Source organism: Ovis aries, chromosome 15 (genome assembly GCF_016772045.2).
Source record: "Ovis aries strain OAR_USU_Benz2616 breed Rambouillet chromosome 15, ARS-UI_Ramb_v3.0, whole genome shotgun sequence".
NCBI lineage: Eukaryota > Metazoa > Chordata > Mammalia > Artiodactyla > Bovidae > Ovis > Ovis aries.
In genome coordinates, this window is record NC_056068.1 from 49,685,901 (window position 1) to 49,703,231 (window position 17,331).

A 17,331-nucleotide genomic window follows, 5' to 3' on the forward strand; every position below is an offset into this window, starting at 1 on the left:
ATTCACAGGCAAATTCTATCAAACATTTAAATAAGAGTTAGCACCTATTCTTCTTAAACTATTCCAAAAATTGCAGAGGAAGAAACACTTCCAAACTCAGTCTACAAGGCCACCATCACCCCAATGCCAAAACCAGACAAAGATTTGTAAAAACAAAGAAAATTACAGGCCAATATCACTGATGAACATAAATGCAAAAATTCTCAACAAAATACTATCAAATCAGTCAATCCAGCAAAACATTAAAAGGATCATACACCATTATCAAGTAGAACTTATCCCAGGGGTAAACATAGGCAGAAGACTCTGTGACATAAATCACAGCAATATCTTTTTGAATCCATCTCCTAGAGTAATGAAAATAAAAACAAAAATAAATAAATGGGACCTAACTAAGCTCAAAACCTTCTTCACAGCAAAATAAACCATAAATAAAACAAAAAGACAACCCACACAATGGGAGAAAATATTTGCAAATGAAGTTAACCACAAGGGATCAACCTCTAAAACATAAAAACAGCTCATACAGCTCAATATGAAAAAAAAAATCAAAAAATGGGCAAAAGATCTAAACAATCATTTATACAAAGAAGATATACAGATGACCCCAAAGCACATGAAAAGATGTGCAATACTGCTGATTATTAGAGAAATGTAAATCAAAACTACAGTGAGGTATCACCTTACATCAGTCAGAATGACCTTCCTAAAAAAGTCTACAAACAGTAAATGCTGGAAAGAGTGTGGAGAAAAGGGAACCCTCCTACACTGTTGGCAGGAATGTAAATTGGTATAGCCACTATGGAGAACAGTATGGAGATTCCTAAAGAAACTAAGAATAGAGATACCACATGATCCAGCCATCCCACTCCTGTGCATATATCCAGAGAATACCACAATCTGAAAAGATACATGCACCCCAGTGTTTATTGCAGTACTGTTTACAATAGTCAAGACATGGAAGCAGCCTAAATGTCCACCAACAGAGGACTGGATAAAGAAGATGTGGGATATATATACCGAGGAATATTACTCAGACATAAAAAGATGAAATAATGCCATTTGCAACAACATGAATGGACCTAGAGATTATAAGTGAAGTAAGTCAAAGACAAATATCACATAATACTGCTTATATACGGAATCTAAAAAAGGAATACAAATAAATTTGTTTGAAAAACTGACATAGATTCACAGACATAGAAAACAAACATGATTACAAAGGGGGAACGGATAAACGAGAAGTTTGGGGTTAAAATATACACAGTGCTATATATAAAACAGATAATCAATAAGGACCTACTATATAGCACAGGAAAATATACTCAATATCTTGTAATCATCTATAAAGGAAGAGAACGTTTAAAAAAAAAAAGGATGTATATGTTGTTGTTGTTTAGTTGCTAAGTCATGTCTGACTCCTTTGCAGGCCCCTTGAACTGTAGCCCAACAGGCTCCTCAGTCCATGGGATTCTCTAGGCAAGAATCTTGGAGTGGGTTGTCATGCCCTCCTCCATGGGATCTTGCCGACCCAGGGGTTGAGTATGAGTCTCCTATGGCTCCCACATTACAATCAGATTCTTTATCACTGAGCCACCAAGGAAGCCCATAGCTGTTTTTATGACTTTAAATAACCTGTAACTCTCTGTCACAACATAGGATAAGTTTTCCCAGAGGACTGAATTTCAAATCTGCTTATGTTACTAACTCTCCTTTTCATGCTTTTCATAAAATGTTATTTTATTTTGTATTCTCCATCTTGAATTGAATTTTTAACCAAAGATGAGTGTTTGGGGCTCATCAGTTTTCAGCATCCAGTTGGTGCCTTGAAGAGAGAAGCTTAAAAGGAATAAATATGGGAGCTGTGTGTTGGTCTCCCTCTGGGGCCCCTGAAGGGAATGAGAGCACTCCAGAGACTGGGAAGGGCTCCACATGCACCAGGACCTGTGCTTTGGTGAGTCCAAATAATGTGTTCTCCAAGCATGGTCTGTTCTTTCCAATTTTCCCCCTCTTCAGGGTGCTCTCATGAACAATCCTTTGAAGATCACACCCCACCACCACCTCCCTTCTGGGACTAGAGGACTTCTTGGTGATTGGTCAATTCTATTGGGGTGGGGGGGCAGGCATCATGGGGCTGCAAAAGTTATCAGTGACAGGCCTTGAGGGGAGATGAAAGGAGCCCTTCACTGAACCGAAATTTGTGCCACCGACATGATCTTTCAAAGAATAGGAGGTTGTTTCACCACATGAGATGGATACAGTTCCTAAGTGACATTCATTGAGCTTTTATAACAGTGACTTACATAGACATGCCTGCAGAGAGCTTGAGAGACAGCTTTGAGGTCACAGTTTTCTTACAGTATACATTGAGTTTGTTAAAGAAACTATCTGATTTCTATCAGCAACTATTCTAATCACTTTACAAATGTGATTCATTTGACAAAAATTAATTTAGCCCATGCTATGATCAAAACACTGTTCTAGGCATTTGGGAGGTATCCGTGGAAACAGGGCATTTTGAAAAAAATTCTGACTTTGTGATGTTTATCATGTTGAGAGGGAAAGAGACAATAAACAATAAATACAAAAATAAGCAACTTGTGTCAAGTGTTAGAAGACAATAAGAGCTATGGAAATAGAAAAATGTAGAGGGTAAAAAGATTGAGGGTATTAAATAAGGGTCAGAGTCAATATTCTGAGAATATGAGATTTAAGGTAAGACTAGAGGAAGAGAGAGAGACAGCCAAGTCAGTCCAGGGAAACATAGTTTCAGGAAGAAAGACCAGTCATACCAACTGTCTTGGGGAGAAATCACCTCTGAATTATTCAAATACCAACAGAGAAGGGACTTCCCGGTGGTCCAGTGGTTAAGGCCTCCCCCTCCAATACAGGGAACACAGGTTTGATCCCTGGTCAAGAAGCTAAGATCCCGTTTACCTCCTGGCCAAAAAACAAAACATAAAACATAAGCAATGTTGTAAAAAAAAAAAAAAATCAAGAAAGACTTCTAAAAAGAGAGAGCAGGGAGGCAGTTGTAGCTGTGAGAATAAGCAAGGGTGAGTGTTACATAATCCTTCTAAATTGCATCTCCAGATCATCCACGGGTGAAACAGTGAAGAGTGCACCCGCAGGCTTCATCCCTCACTGGTCAGAGGTTTACTCCCTGGGGCATGAATGTTTTTGCCTCGAAGGTTGTTTGTATACAACCACCAAGGGCAGTCCTTGCATAACCTTAGATATGCAGATGACACCACCCTTATGGCAGAAAGTGAAGTAGAACTAAAGAGGCTCTTGCTGAAAGTGAAAGAGGAGAGTGAAAAAGTTGGCTTAAAGCTCAACATTCAGAAAACTAAGATCATGGCATCTGGTCCCATCACTTCCTGGCAAATAGATGAGGAAACAGTGGAAACAGTGACAGACTTTATTTCTTTGGGCTCCAAAATCACTGCAGATGGTGACTGCAGCCATGAAATTAAAAGACGCTTGCTCCTTGTAAGGAAAGTTATGACCAACCTAGACAGCATATTAAAAAGCAGCGGCCAGGGCCCTAAGCGCAGGTGGCTGCGAGCCAGCGCACTAAGCGCAGGTGGCTATGAGCCGGCGCACACGGCGGAGAGGAGCTATCCCACGTCCGAGGTCAGGGGCCGTGGCCTAGAGTACCAGGCTGCGATGGCGCAGGAACGGCCGAGAGGAGCTACCCTGCATCCGAGGTCAGTGGCAGCTGGGAGGAGACACCCCGCGTCCGAGGTCAGGGGCAGCCAGTAGAAGCCACCTCGCGCCGAAGGTTAGGGGCGGTGACCCTGAGGAGCAACCCCCGGCCCGAGGCCAGGGGCGGCAGCTGGGAGGAGCCACCCATGCCTGAGGCCAGGGCCAGCGGCTGGCAGGAGCAACCCGAGGAGCGGTGGCTGAGCAGGCACAGGAGGGCCTAGAGGAGCTATCCCAGTTGAAGGTCAGGAACGGAGGCTGTAAGGAGATACCTCTCGTCCAAGGTAAGGAGCAGCGGCTGTGCTTTGCTGGAGCAGCCGTGAAGAGATACCCACGCCCAAGCTAAGAGAAACCCAAGTAAGATGGTAGGTGTTGCAAGAGGGCATCAGAGGGCAGACACTCTGAAACCATACTTACAGAAAACTAGTCAATCTAATCACACTAGGACCACAGCCTTGTCTAACTCAATGAAACCAAGCCCATGCCTGTGGGGCAACCCAAGACAGGCGGGTCATGGTGGAGAGGTCTGACAGAATGTGGTCCACTGGAGAAGGGAATGGCAAGCCACTTCAGTATTCTTGCCTTGAGAACCCCATGAACAGTATGAAAAGGCAAAATGATAGGATAACAAAAGAGGAACTCCCCAGGTCAGTAGGTGCCCAATATGCTACTGGAGATCAGTGGAGAAATAACTCCAGAAAGAATGAAGGGATGGAGCCAAAGCAAAAACAATACCCAGCTGTGGATGTGACCGGTGATAGAAGCAAGATCTGATGCTGTAAAGAGCAGTATTGCATAGGAACCTGCAATGTCAAGTCCATGAATCAAGGCAAATTGGAAGTGGTCAAACAGGAGATGACAAGGGTGAACGTGGACATTCTTGGAATCAGCGAACTAAAATGGACTGCAATGGGTGAATTTAACTCAGATGACCATTATATCTACTACTGCGGGCAAGAATCCCTCAGAAGAAATGGAGTAGCCATCACGGTCAACAAAAGAGTCTGAAATGCAGTACTTGGATGCAATCTCAAAAATGACAGAATGATCTCTGTTCGTCTCCAAGGCAAACCATTCAATATCACAGTTATCCAAGTCTATGCCCAAACCAGTAATGCTGAAGAAACTGAAGTTGAACAGTTTTATGAAGACCTACAAGACCTTTTAGAACTAACACCCAAAAAAGATGTCCTTTTCATTATAGGGGACTGGAATGCAAAAGCAGGAAGTCAAGAAACACCTGGAATAACAGGCAAATTTGGCCTTGGAATGTGGAATGAAACAGGGCAAAGACTAATAGAGTTTTGCCAAGAAAATGCATTGGTCATAGAAAACACCCTCTTCCAACAACACAAGAGAAGACTCTATACATGGACATCACCAGATGGTCAACACCAAAATCAAATTGATTATATTCTTTGCAGCCAAAGATGGAGAAGCTCTACACAGTCAACAAAAACAAGACCAGGAGCTGACTGTGGCTCAGATCATGAACTCTTTCTTGCCAAATTCAGGCTCAAATTGAAGAAAGTAGGGAAAACCGCTAGACCTTTCAGCTATGACCTAAATCAAATCCCTTATGATTATACAGTGGAAGTGAGAAATAGATTTAAGGACCTACATCTGATAGATAGAGTGCCTGATGAACTATGGAATGAGGTTCGTAACATTGTACAGGAGACAGGGATCAAGACCATCCCCATGGAAAAGAAATGAAAAAAAAGCAAAATGGCTGTCTGGGGAGGCCTTACAAATAGCTCTGAAAAGAGGAGAAGTGAAAAGCAAAGGAGAAAAGGAAAGATATAAGCATCTGAATGCAGAGTTCCAAAGAATAGCAAGGAGAGATAAGAAAGCCTTCTTCAGTGATCAATGCAAAGAAATAGAGGAAAACAACAGAATGGAAAAGACTAGAGATCTCTTCAAGAAAATTAGAGATACTAAGGGAACATTTCATGCAAAGATGGGCTCGATAAAGGACAGAAATGGTATGGACCTATCAGAAGCAGAAGATACTAAGAAGAGGTGGCAAGAATACACGGAAGAACTGTACAAAAAAGATCTTCACGACCCAGATAATCATGATGATGTGATCACTAATCTAGAGCCAGACATCTTGGAATGTGAAGTCAAGTGGGCCTGAGAAAGCATCCCTACGAACAAAGCTAGTGGAAGTGATGGAATTCCAGTGGAGCTGTTTCAAATCCTGACAGACGATGCTATGAAAGTGCTGCACTCAATATGCCAGCAAATTTGGAAAACTCAGCAGTGGCCACAGGACTGGAAAAGGTCAGTTTTCATTCCAGTCCGAAAGAAAGGCAATGCCAAACAATGATCAAACTACCGCACAATTGCACTCATCTCACATGCTAGTAAAGTAATGCTCAAAATTCTCCAAGCCAGGCTTCAGCAATACGTGAACCGTGAACTCCTGATGTTCAAGCTGGATTTAGAAAAGGCAGAGGAACCAGAGATCAAATTGCCAACATCCGCTGGATCATGGAAAAGCAAGAGAATTCCAGAAAAACATCTATTTCTGATTTTTGAGTGTGCCAAAGCCTTTGACTGTGTGGATCACAATAAACTGTGGAAAATTCTGAGATGGGAATACCAGACCACCTGGCCTGCCTCTTGAGAAATCTGTATGTAGGTCAGGAAGCAACAGTTAGAACTGGACATGGGACAACAGACTGGTTCCAAATAGGAAAAGGAGTATGTCAAGGCTGTATATTGTCACCCTGCTTATTCAACTTCTATGCAGAGTACATCATGAGAAATGCTGGGCTGGAAGAAACACAAGCTGGAATCAAGATTGCTGGGAGAAATATCAATAACCATAGATATGCAGATGACACTACCCTTATGGCAGAAAGCGAAGAGGAGCTAAAAGCCTCTTGATGAAAGTGAAAGAAGAGAGTGAAAAGTTGGCTTAAAGTTCAACATTCAGAAAACGAAGATCATGGTATCTGGTCCCATCACTTCATGGGAAATAGATGGGGAAACAGTAGAAACAGTGTCAGACTTTATTTTGGGGGCTCCAAAATCACTGCAGATGGTGACTGCAGCCATGAAATTAAAAGATGCTTACTCTTTGGAAGAAAAGTTATGACCAACCTAGATAGCATATTCAAAAGCAGAGACTTTACTTTGCTGAATATGGTCCGTCTAGTCAAGGCTATGGTTTTTCCTGTGGTCGTGTATGGATATGAGAGTTGGACTGTGAAGAAGGCTGAGTGCCAAAGAATTGATGCTTTTGAACTGTGGTGTTGGAGAAGACTCTTGAGGTCCCTTGGACTGCAAGGAGATCCAACCAGTCCATTCTAAAGGAGATCAGCCCTGGGATTTCTTTGGAAGGAATGATGCTAAAGCTGAAGCTCCAGTACTTTGGCCACCTCATGCGAAGAGTTGACTCATTGGAAAAGACTCTGATGCCGGGGAGGGATTGGGGGCAGGAGGAGAAGGGAAGACCGAGGATGAGATGGCTGGATGGCATCACTGATCGATGGACATGAGTCTGAGTGAACTCCGGGAGATGGTGATGGACAGGGAGGCCTGGTGTGCTGCAATTCATGGGGTCACAAAGAGTCGGACACAACTGAGTGACTGAACTGAACTAAACTTACTTTGCCAACAAAGGTCTATGTAGTCAAAGCTATGGTTTTCCAGTCATGTATGGATGTGAGAGAGGGTCTGTAAGGAAAGCTGAGTGCTGAAGAACTGATGTTTTTGAACTGTGCTGTTGAAGAAGACTCTTGAGAGTCCCTTGGAGTTCACGGAGATTCAACCAGTTCATCCTAAAGGAAATCAGTCCTGAATATTCATTGGAAGGTCTGATGCTGAAACTGAAACTCCAACACTTTGGCCACCTGATGCAAAGAGCTGACTCATTGGGAAAGACCCTGATGCTGGGAAAGATTGAAGGCAGGAGAAGAAGGGGACGACAGAGGATGAGATGGCTGGATGGCATCACTGACTCAATGGACATGAGTTTTAGTAAACTCCAGATGGACAGGTGATGGACAGGGAGGCCTGGTGTGCTACAGTCCGTGGCGTCACAAAGAGTTGGACACGACTGAGTGACTGAACTGAACTGAACTGTAAGGGCAGTCCAGCAACAGCCTCAACAGGGAGGCCCCAGGTGGAGCCCGGTGGTTCACAGCTGGAGAGGTGCTGCCAGGCTGTGTGAAGCTGGACAGAGGTGCTGGCCACAGCAGCCACTGTAGAAGAAGGTGGAAAAAGAAGTGGATGAGCCAGGAGGATCTGAAATGGTGCATGAAAGATTTCTGGCTCAGTACTCATAGATACTTATTTACACATTCATAAAATTAAATTTCTTGAATAAATGCTAGGTAGCAGGCCTCCTAGCTCTTTTCTGTTTCATGTTGTATATTCATTGGCCACTATTGAAGTGATATGTGGGGCTTCCTGGTGGTCCAGTGATTAAGAATCCACCTGCCAGGGGGCACGGGTTCAATCCCTGGTCTGGAAAGATTCTGCATGCCTCGGGGCAGCTAAGCCCGTGCACCACAACAAAAGAAGCCACCCCAATGAGAAACCCAGAAGGACTGCAACTAGAGAGTAGCGCCTGCTCAGTAACTTCAGGAAGCACACACATAGCAGCAAAGACCCAACACAGCCAAAAAATGAATAAATACACGAATAATAAAAACAATATGTGAAAGTATGGTTGGTTTTGAAAAACATACAGAAGTAGAAAAATATATTGAAGTTTCAAAATGAAGAAAGCAAGAAAGAATATTTATGATGTGTTCACTTTTATGAAAGATGAAAGGAGAAAAAGGAAATGTATCTGCAATCTGCACAAGTGTAAAAAAACACTTAGGAGGTAACCCAGAAACTGCTGAGATTGATCTTATCCAGGGAGTGGGTAGAAATGGATGAGAAGAATAAGATGGTAACAACAAGGTAGGAAAGGTGGAGGGGTGACACTTAGTAGAGTTTGTGGTTTTATGTTCTTAGAGTTTACGCAAATGTTTCACATATTCTCATTTTCAATGAACAAAAATCAAGGAGAAAGGGAGAAACCCTAATGTAGAATACAAATGTGGGCAGGTGAACCTAACTTTATTTACAATGAAAGGGACGAAAAGTAAGTTTTGAACCAATATGTTGCCTTGAAACCTCCAGATTCTAACAAATACTGAATTCTATGTAGTAGATTTTGTTTCAACAGCACAATGAGTTAGCAAGTCTGAAACTACATCCTGTATATTCTAGGATTAAGCAAACATGGAAATATATTGTAGATAACTGGTGTCTGATTTTTCACTGTTAGAGAAAGAAAAGACATAAGTGGGAAGAGAGGAGGTTAAAACAAATCTTAGTTGTTTGATTGGACCTGGAGGTATGGACTCCTCCTTGTTAAGATGGATAGAGAGGAGATACACAGAAAAACAGATAAGATGATTGATCAATGTGGGTAATTGTGTTTGTGTGTGTATATTTAACTATATATTTGTGTATATATATAGAGAGAGAGTGAAGTCGCTCAGTCGTGTGCTACTCTGCGACCCCATGGACTATAGCCTACCAGCCTCCTCCATCCTTGGAATTTTCCAACCAAGAATACTGGAATGGGTTGCCATTTCCTTTACCAGAATATATAGAGCTTATATATATTAATAGATCACATACACACATATGTAAACATCATTGTCTACTAACAAGCAACAGCATTTCTTAGAAAAATACCTTTTCACAGAGCTTGGGCAGAGAAAGTACAAGATAACCCTGGAATAGCTTCAGTCAGTTCAGTTCAGTTCATTTCAGTCGCTCAGTCATGTCGGACTCTTTGCAACCCCATGAATTGCAGCACGCCAGGCCTCCCTGTCCATCACTAACTCCCGGAGTTCACTCAAGCTCACGTCCATCGAGTCAGTGATGCCATCCAGCCATCTCATCCTCTGTCCTCCCCTTCTCCTCCTGCCCCCAATCCCTCCCAGCATCAGAGTCTTTTCCAATGAGTCAACTCTTCGCATGAGGTGGCCAAAGTACTGGAGTTTCAGCTTCAGCATCATTCCTTCCAAAGAACACCCAGGACTGATCTCCTTTAGAATGGACTGGTTGGATCTCTTGCAGTCCAAGGGACTCTCAACAATCTTCTCCAACACCACAGTTCAAAAGCATCAATACTTCGGCGCTCAGCTTTCTTCACAGTCCAACTCTCACATCCATACATGACCACTGGAAAAACCATAGCCTTGACTAGACGGACATTTGTTGGGAAAGTAATGTCTCTGCTTTTCAATATGCTATCTAGGTTGGTCATAACTTTCCTTCCAAGGAGTAAGTGTCTTCTACTTTCACGGCTGCAATCACCATCTTCAGTGATTTTGGAGCCCCAAAAATAAAGTCTGACACTGTTTCCACTGTTTCCCATCGATTTCCCATGAAGTGATGGGACCAAACGCCACGATCTTCGTTTTCTGAATGTTGAGCTTTAAGCCAACTTTTTCACTCTCCTCTTTCATTTTCATCAAGAGGCTTTTTAGTTCCTCTTCAGTTTCTGCCATAAGGGTGGTGTCATCTGCATATCTGAGGTTACTGATATTTCTGCCGGCAATCTTGATTCCAGCTTGTGCTTCTTCCAGCCCAGCATTTCTCATGATGTACTCTGCATAGAAGTTAAATAAGCAGGGTGACAATATACAGCCTTGACGTACTCCTTTTCCTATTTGGAACCAGTCTGTTGTTCCATGTCCAGTTCTATCTCCAGGAACTATTGTTTCCTGACCTGCATAGAGGTTTCTCAAGAGGCAGGTCAGGTGGTCTGGTATTCCCATCTCTTTCAGAATTGTCCACAGTTTATTGTGATCCACACAGTCAAAGGCTTTGGCACACTCAAAAAGTCAGAAATAGATGTTTTTCTGGAACTCTCTTGCTTTTTCCATGATCCAGCGGATGTTGGCAATTTGATCTCTGGTTCCTCTGCCTTTTCTAAATCCAGCTTGAACATCTGGAAGTTCATGGTTCACGTATTACTGAAGCCTGGCTTGGAGAATTTTGAGCATTACTTTACTAACATGTGAGATGAGTGCAATTGTGCGGTAGTTTAAGCATTCTTTGGCATTGCGTTTCTTTTGGATTGGAATGAAAACTGACCTTTTCCAGTCCTGTGGCCACTGCTGAGTTTTCCAAATTTGCTGGCATATTGAGTGCAGCACTTTCACAGCATCATATTTTAGGATTTGAAATAGCTCCACTGGAATTCCATCACCTCCACTAGCTTTGTTCATAGTGATGCTTTCTCAGGCCCACTTGACTTCATATTCCAGGATGTCTGGCTCTAGGTGAGTGATCACACCATCATGATTATCTTGGTCATGAAGATCTTTTTTGTTCAGTTCTTCTGTGTATTCTTGCCACCTCTTCTTAGTATCTTCTGCTTCTGTTAGGTCCATACTGTTTCTGTCCTTTATCGAGACCATCTTTGCATGAAATATTCCCTTGGTATCTCTAATTTTCTTGAAGAGATCTCTAGTCCTTCCCATTCTGTTGTTTTCCTCTATTTCTTTGCATTGATCACTGAGGAAGGCTTTCTTATCTCTCCTTGCTATTCTTTGGAACTCTGCATTCAGATGCTTATATCTTTCCTTTTCTCCTTTGCTTTCCACTTCTCTTCTTTTCACAGCTATTTGTAAGGCCTCCCAGACAGCCATTTCACTTTTTTCATTTCTTTTCCATGGGGATGGTCTTGATCCCTGTCTCCTGTACAATGTAACGAACCTCTGTTCATAGTTCATCAGGCACTCTATCTATCAGATCTAGTCCCTTAACTCTATTTGGGGAGGTGGCAAGAACACTGGAGTGGGTTGCCATTCCCTTCTCCAGGAGATCCTCCCTACCCAGGGATTGGACCCGGGTCTCCCTCATTGTAGGCAGACGCTTTACCATCTGAGCCACCAGGGAAGTCTAGAATAGCTTGCTATGCCTTAAAGTAGGGAAGTGCTCAGAAAAGGATAGGGACATGACACAAGGACACAGGGGTCTGCTTAGAGGAGCTGTCAAACTCAGGAGCAAGAACTGGGCAGATGGAGGGGAAGGTGGTTTTCAGAAACTCCTTAGAAGGGGCACAGACCATATGTAATTAACTGTGACATTTCAAAAACAACAGTCCTCCTCCTTCCCACTGTTGGGAGACAAACGAATGCCCGTGGAGCTACTGGGAGGGGAACACCTGCCTTCTCTGTCTCCAGGCTGGCAGTGGTGGGAGCAGCCCTGGATTCAGACTGTGGGTTTCAACACTGGAAGGAAAAATCAGAGGATGTGGACTTCCTTGGTGGTCCAGTGGTTAAGACTCCATGCTCGCAATGCAGGGCACCTGGGTTCCATCCCTGGTCAGGGAACCAGATCCCACATGCCACAGCTAAAGATCCTCCACAGGGCCACAAAGATCCTGAGTGCTGCAGTTAAGACCCAGCATGGCCAAATAATAATAATAAATACAATACTTAAGGGAAAAGAAGAGTATGATCTCAGGAAACAAAACACACAGCAGGGAGGGTTTTTAACCACCAGACAGCTCTGGTAAACCTGAAGGACCCCCAACTCTGGAGCAGCTGATCGCATCCATCTCCTTCTTTAACACCTGCCCCATGCACACAGCACAGGTTCTGACCGCTGGCCAGCACCACCAGCCTGCTCAACTCTGCAGTGCCTGCCTAGATGTTGGGGGAAGGGTGACAAGGTGGGACCACAGCTCATCCAGATGTTTGTATAAGCAGCAAATCTCCTACCCCACAAACTTGCACACCTCTAGGAACCCCCTGAATCATGAACCTGGGACGGGACTTTTTGCTCCTCTGTTCGGAGAAGGCAATGGCACCTGACTCCAGTACTCTTGCCTGGCAAATCCCATGGATGAAGGAGCCTGGGAGGCTGCAGTCCATGGGGTCGCTAAGAGTCAGACATGACTGAGCGACTTCACTTTCACTTTCACTTTAGGAACACAGGCCAGGGCAGTGCACAGACTTCAGGACTATGGAAGGCAGAGAGTTTTAATTACTTTCCTCTTTGCAGCTCCAATGGGCTTCCCTGGTGGCTCAGATGCTGAGGAGTCTGCAGGCAATGTGGGAGACCTGGGTTCGATCCCTGGGTCGGGAAGATCCACTGGAGAAGGAATGGCCACCCACTCCAGTATTCAGGCCTGGAGAATCCCATGGACAGAGGAGCCTAGTGGTCTACAGTCCATGAGGTCACAAAGAGTCAGACACAACTGAGCGACTAACACACACACACTTGCAGTGTCAATAGGCACATAGCTGGTATCAGAGGAATCATCAGCTTTTCTCAGGTTTCACCTTCCTGTAAGTGAGAACTTAAAGCCAGAATCAGCCAAGATTCTACTGTGCCAGGACCACTGCAGGGTGGCCTCATCCCCAGGTGGGTCCCAAACCTCCCTGTCGTCTCACTGACCCACCAAACAAGTCTTACTTAAAGATCTAACCATTTGCTAGAGGTTTTGGGTTTCAGTATAAACAAACTGCCTTCTGGCTCCCATAGCAATGGGATAGGGACCCACCCCAAACCTGAGCAAGCACACACACACACACACACATGAACACCTACATGGGTAGGGGGAGAGGGGAGTAGAGATGAGGGGAACAGGACAAGTAGGAGCTGAGGGCTGCCTGCAGTGGCTGCAGGACTGCACATGGACTGTGGCTTTTCAGGGTGACCTCAGTGAGGGCTGGGGCCTGAGTTATGCCCAAGAAGAGCACCAAGGGTCCCCCTTGGGCCCACTATCCCCAAGGAAAGGAAGCCTCTCCCAGCGAACAGTTGCATCCCGAGAGTCCCAGCTCCCTCCCTGAGTTGTCAACTCCATGCTGCCCCCCACCACCTTCATAAGGGTCCTCTGGACCTTGGCATCTTCCTCTCAGCCTGGACAGCAGCACCTGCCTGGGCCACATCCATTGGCCTCTCAGCAGCTAACCTCAGGCCACAAAGCACCACTCTCCTCTTCTGATGTAGGAGAAGTTCTTCTCAAGTCCTGATGCAGTGGCGGAGCAGGGTGGATGGGAGGAAGTAAGCCCGGAGTCCACAAATTTATCTACTGGAACCAGTCCCCACTGTGGGAGGCCTGGTAGAAGTGTTAGTGTTAGTCACTCAGTCATGTCCAACTCTTTGTGACCCCATGGACTGTAGCCCACCAGGCTCCTCTGTCCATGGGATCCTCCAGGCAAGAATACTGGAATGGCTAGCCATTCCCTTCTCCAGGACATCTTCCCAGCCCAAGAGTTGAACCCAGGTTTCCTGCATTGCAGGCAGATTCTTTACCTTCTGACCCACTAGGGCAGCCCTGATGGAACTCAGTCCCACTGTGGGAGGCCTGGTATAGGATGACCCAAATCCACAGGGCACACCAGAGGAAGAACCCCACACCACAAAGCCCCCATCAGCCCTGGGGCCAGCCAGACCCACTGAAGGATGGGCAGGTCAGGTCAGGGAGCCAAGGTCATCACTGAATCATCACAGAGTCTGGTTGAAACGGCCTTGGTGGCAGCCTGCTTCAAACCACCCAAGAAAGATTAGCTAGTTCACCAAGTCTTGCAAACTTCAGTTTGCCTCCTTCAGTTTGGAGAAAGCATTTCCCCAAATTTGGCACTGAGGATGTGGCGCAGAACCAACCAACGGGTCAGCTAGCCCACCCCGGCACCACCTTCACCTCTGTGTCTAGTGAGTGCCCTCATCCGGCAACTTCCCAGCCACTCCCAGCCCTGAATGTCCCATGAGGCCTAAGATCCAGGAGGCCAGCCTGACTGCGCTTTCTCACGGCCCCTATAGATCAACCACCAAGCTGCTGCTCTTGTAAGAGAACTTCCCTGTCAGTTTCAGATCTGCCCAGTGGGCCCCACAGCAGCTGCAGCTTCTTCTCACCCCTCGGATGCCTTCTCCGGAAGAAGAGGCCCCATGCACACCCCTAATAGACAGCCACACATGTGCCCCAGCAAGACCCTCAGGACACGGGCTCCCACAAAGCCCTGGCTGAGGGCCTAAAGGCAGAGTCAGAACAAATCGGTCAGGAAACCTGGGCCCTCGATGTCAGAGCATCACTTCCTCTTTGAGGGGCTTCTGAGCATCTGAAAAATGAAGAAGAGGAAGAAGAAGAGGAAAGACATACCCATTTGAATGCAGAGTTCCAAAGAATAGCAAGGAGAGATAAGAAAACCTTCCTCACAGATCAGTGTAAAGAAATAGAGGAAAACAATAGAATGGGAAAGACTGCAGACCTCTTCAAGAAAACTAAAGATACTAAAGGAACATTTCATGCAAAGATGGGCACAATAAAGGACAGAAATGGTATGGACCTAACAGAACCAGAAGATATTAAGAAGAGGTGGCAAGAATACACGGAAGAACTGAACAAAAAGATTCATGACCCAGATAATCATGATGGTGTGAACACTCACCTAGAGCCAGACATCCTGGAATATGAAGTCAAGTGGGCCTTAGGAAGCATCACCATGAACAAAGCTAGTGGAGGTGATGGAATTCCAGTTGAGCTATTTCAAATCCTAAAAGATGATGCTGTGAAAGTGCTGCACTCAATATGCCAGCAAATTTGGAAAACTCAGTGGTGGCCACAGGACTGGAAAAGGTCCGTTTTCATTCCAATCCCAAAGAAAGGCAATGCCAAAGAATGATCAAACTACTGCACAATTGCATTCATCTCACTTGCTAGCAATATAATGTCCAAAATTCCCAAGCCAGGCTTCAACAGTATGTGAACTGTGAACTTCCAGATGTTCAAGCTGGATTTAGAAAAGGCAGAGGAACCAGAGATCAAATGGCCAACATTCGTTGGATCATTGAAAAAATAAGAGAGTTCCAGAAAAAACATCTGTTTCTGCTTTACTGACAATGCCACAGCCTTTGACGCACAGTCCACACAGGAGCACAACAAACTGTGGAAAATTCTTCAAGAGATAGGAATAGCAGATCACCTCACCTGCCTCCTGAGAAATCTGTATGCAGGTCAAGAAATCTGTATATAGTTAGAACTGGATATGGAACAACAGACTGGTTCCAAATCAGGAAAGGAGTACATCCAGGCTGTGTACTGTCAGAGTGCTTATTTAACTTATATGCAGAATACATCATGTGAAGTGCTGGACTGTATGAAGCACAAGCTGGAATCAAGATTGCTGGGAGAAATATCAATAACCTCAGATATGCAGATGACACCACCTTTATGGCAGAAAGCAAAGAAGAACTAAAGCACCTCTTGATCAAAGTGAAAGAGGAGAGTGAAAAATTTGCTTAAAACTCAACATTCAGAAAATTAAGATCATCGCATCCAGGCCCATCACTCCAGGGTAAATACATGGGAAACAGTGGAAACAGTGACAGACTTTATTTTGGGGCCTCCAGAATCACTGCAGATAGTGACTGCAGCCATGAAATTAAAAGACGCTTGCTCCTTGAAAGAAAAGTTATGACCAACCTAGACAGCATATTAAAAGCAGAGACATTACTTTGCCAACAAAGATCTGTCTTGTCAAAGCTATGGTTTTTCCAATAGTCATGTATGAATGGGAGAGTTGGACCATAAAGAAAGCTGAGTGCTGAAGAATTGATGCTTTTGAACTGTGGTTTTGGAGAAGACTCTTGAGGGTCCCTTGGACAGCAGGAGATCCCACCAGTCCATCCTAAAGGAAATCAGTCTTGAATATTCATTGGAAAGACTAATGCTGAAGCTGAAACTCCAATACTTTGGCCAGCTGATGCAAAGAACTGATTAATTTAAAAGACCCTGATGCTGGGAAAGATTTAGAGCAGGAGGAGAAGGGGACAACAGAGGACTGAGATGGTAGGATGGCATCACTGACTCAGTGGACATGAGTTTAATTAAACTCCGGGAGTTGGTGATGGACAGGGAAGCCTGGCGTACGGCAGTCCATGGAGTCACAAAAAGTCGGACGTGACTGAGCGACTGAAATGAACTGAACTGAACTGAACTGAGCATCTGATGAGATAAACTACAAAAGTGCTTTGTGAGGCACTTCCCTGGTGGCCCGGTGGTTAAGAATCCACCTTGCACGGCAGGGGACTCGGGTTCGATCTCTGGTCTAGGATCTAAGATCCACATGGCGTGGGGCAACTAAACCCAAGCGTGGCAACTACCGAAGCTTATGTTCTCCGGAGCCTACACGACACAACCAGAGAGCCCATGCCCCACAACAAAAGATTCCACATGAAGTGAGGAAGATCCCATATGCCAAAGATATAGATAAATAAATGTTCTTAAAAAAAAATAATAAAGAAAGAAAGTGCTTTGTGAACAGTTAAAGCACCCTGCCAACACCAGGAGAGTTTAAGGGGGAAAATCCAGGAAAGTGACCGGGTGCTGGACTAGCAAGAGAGGTGCTCTGGAGGCCCCAGGGAAATTCTACAGGGAATGGGACCACCCAGGAAAGATTCCAGAAAAATGGGTCCAGTGCCAGTGGTGGAAGCAGGCTTCTCATAAAGATACCCCAAGTGCAGCTCTGCCCCGGAGGGCTCATTGCCAGGAGCAGGCCAAGGGGAGGATATTAGCTGTGGCAGGAACTGGCCAAGAGAAGCAGGGACTCAGCCTGCCAATTGCTCCACCCACAGAGGGCAGAGGAAGAA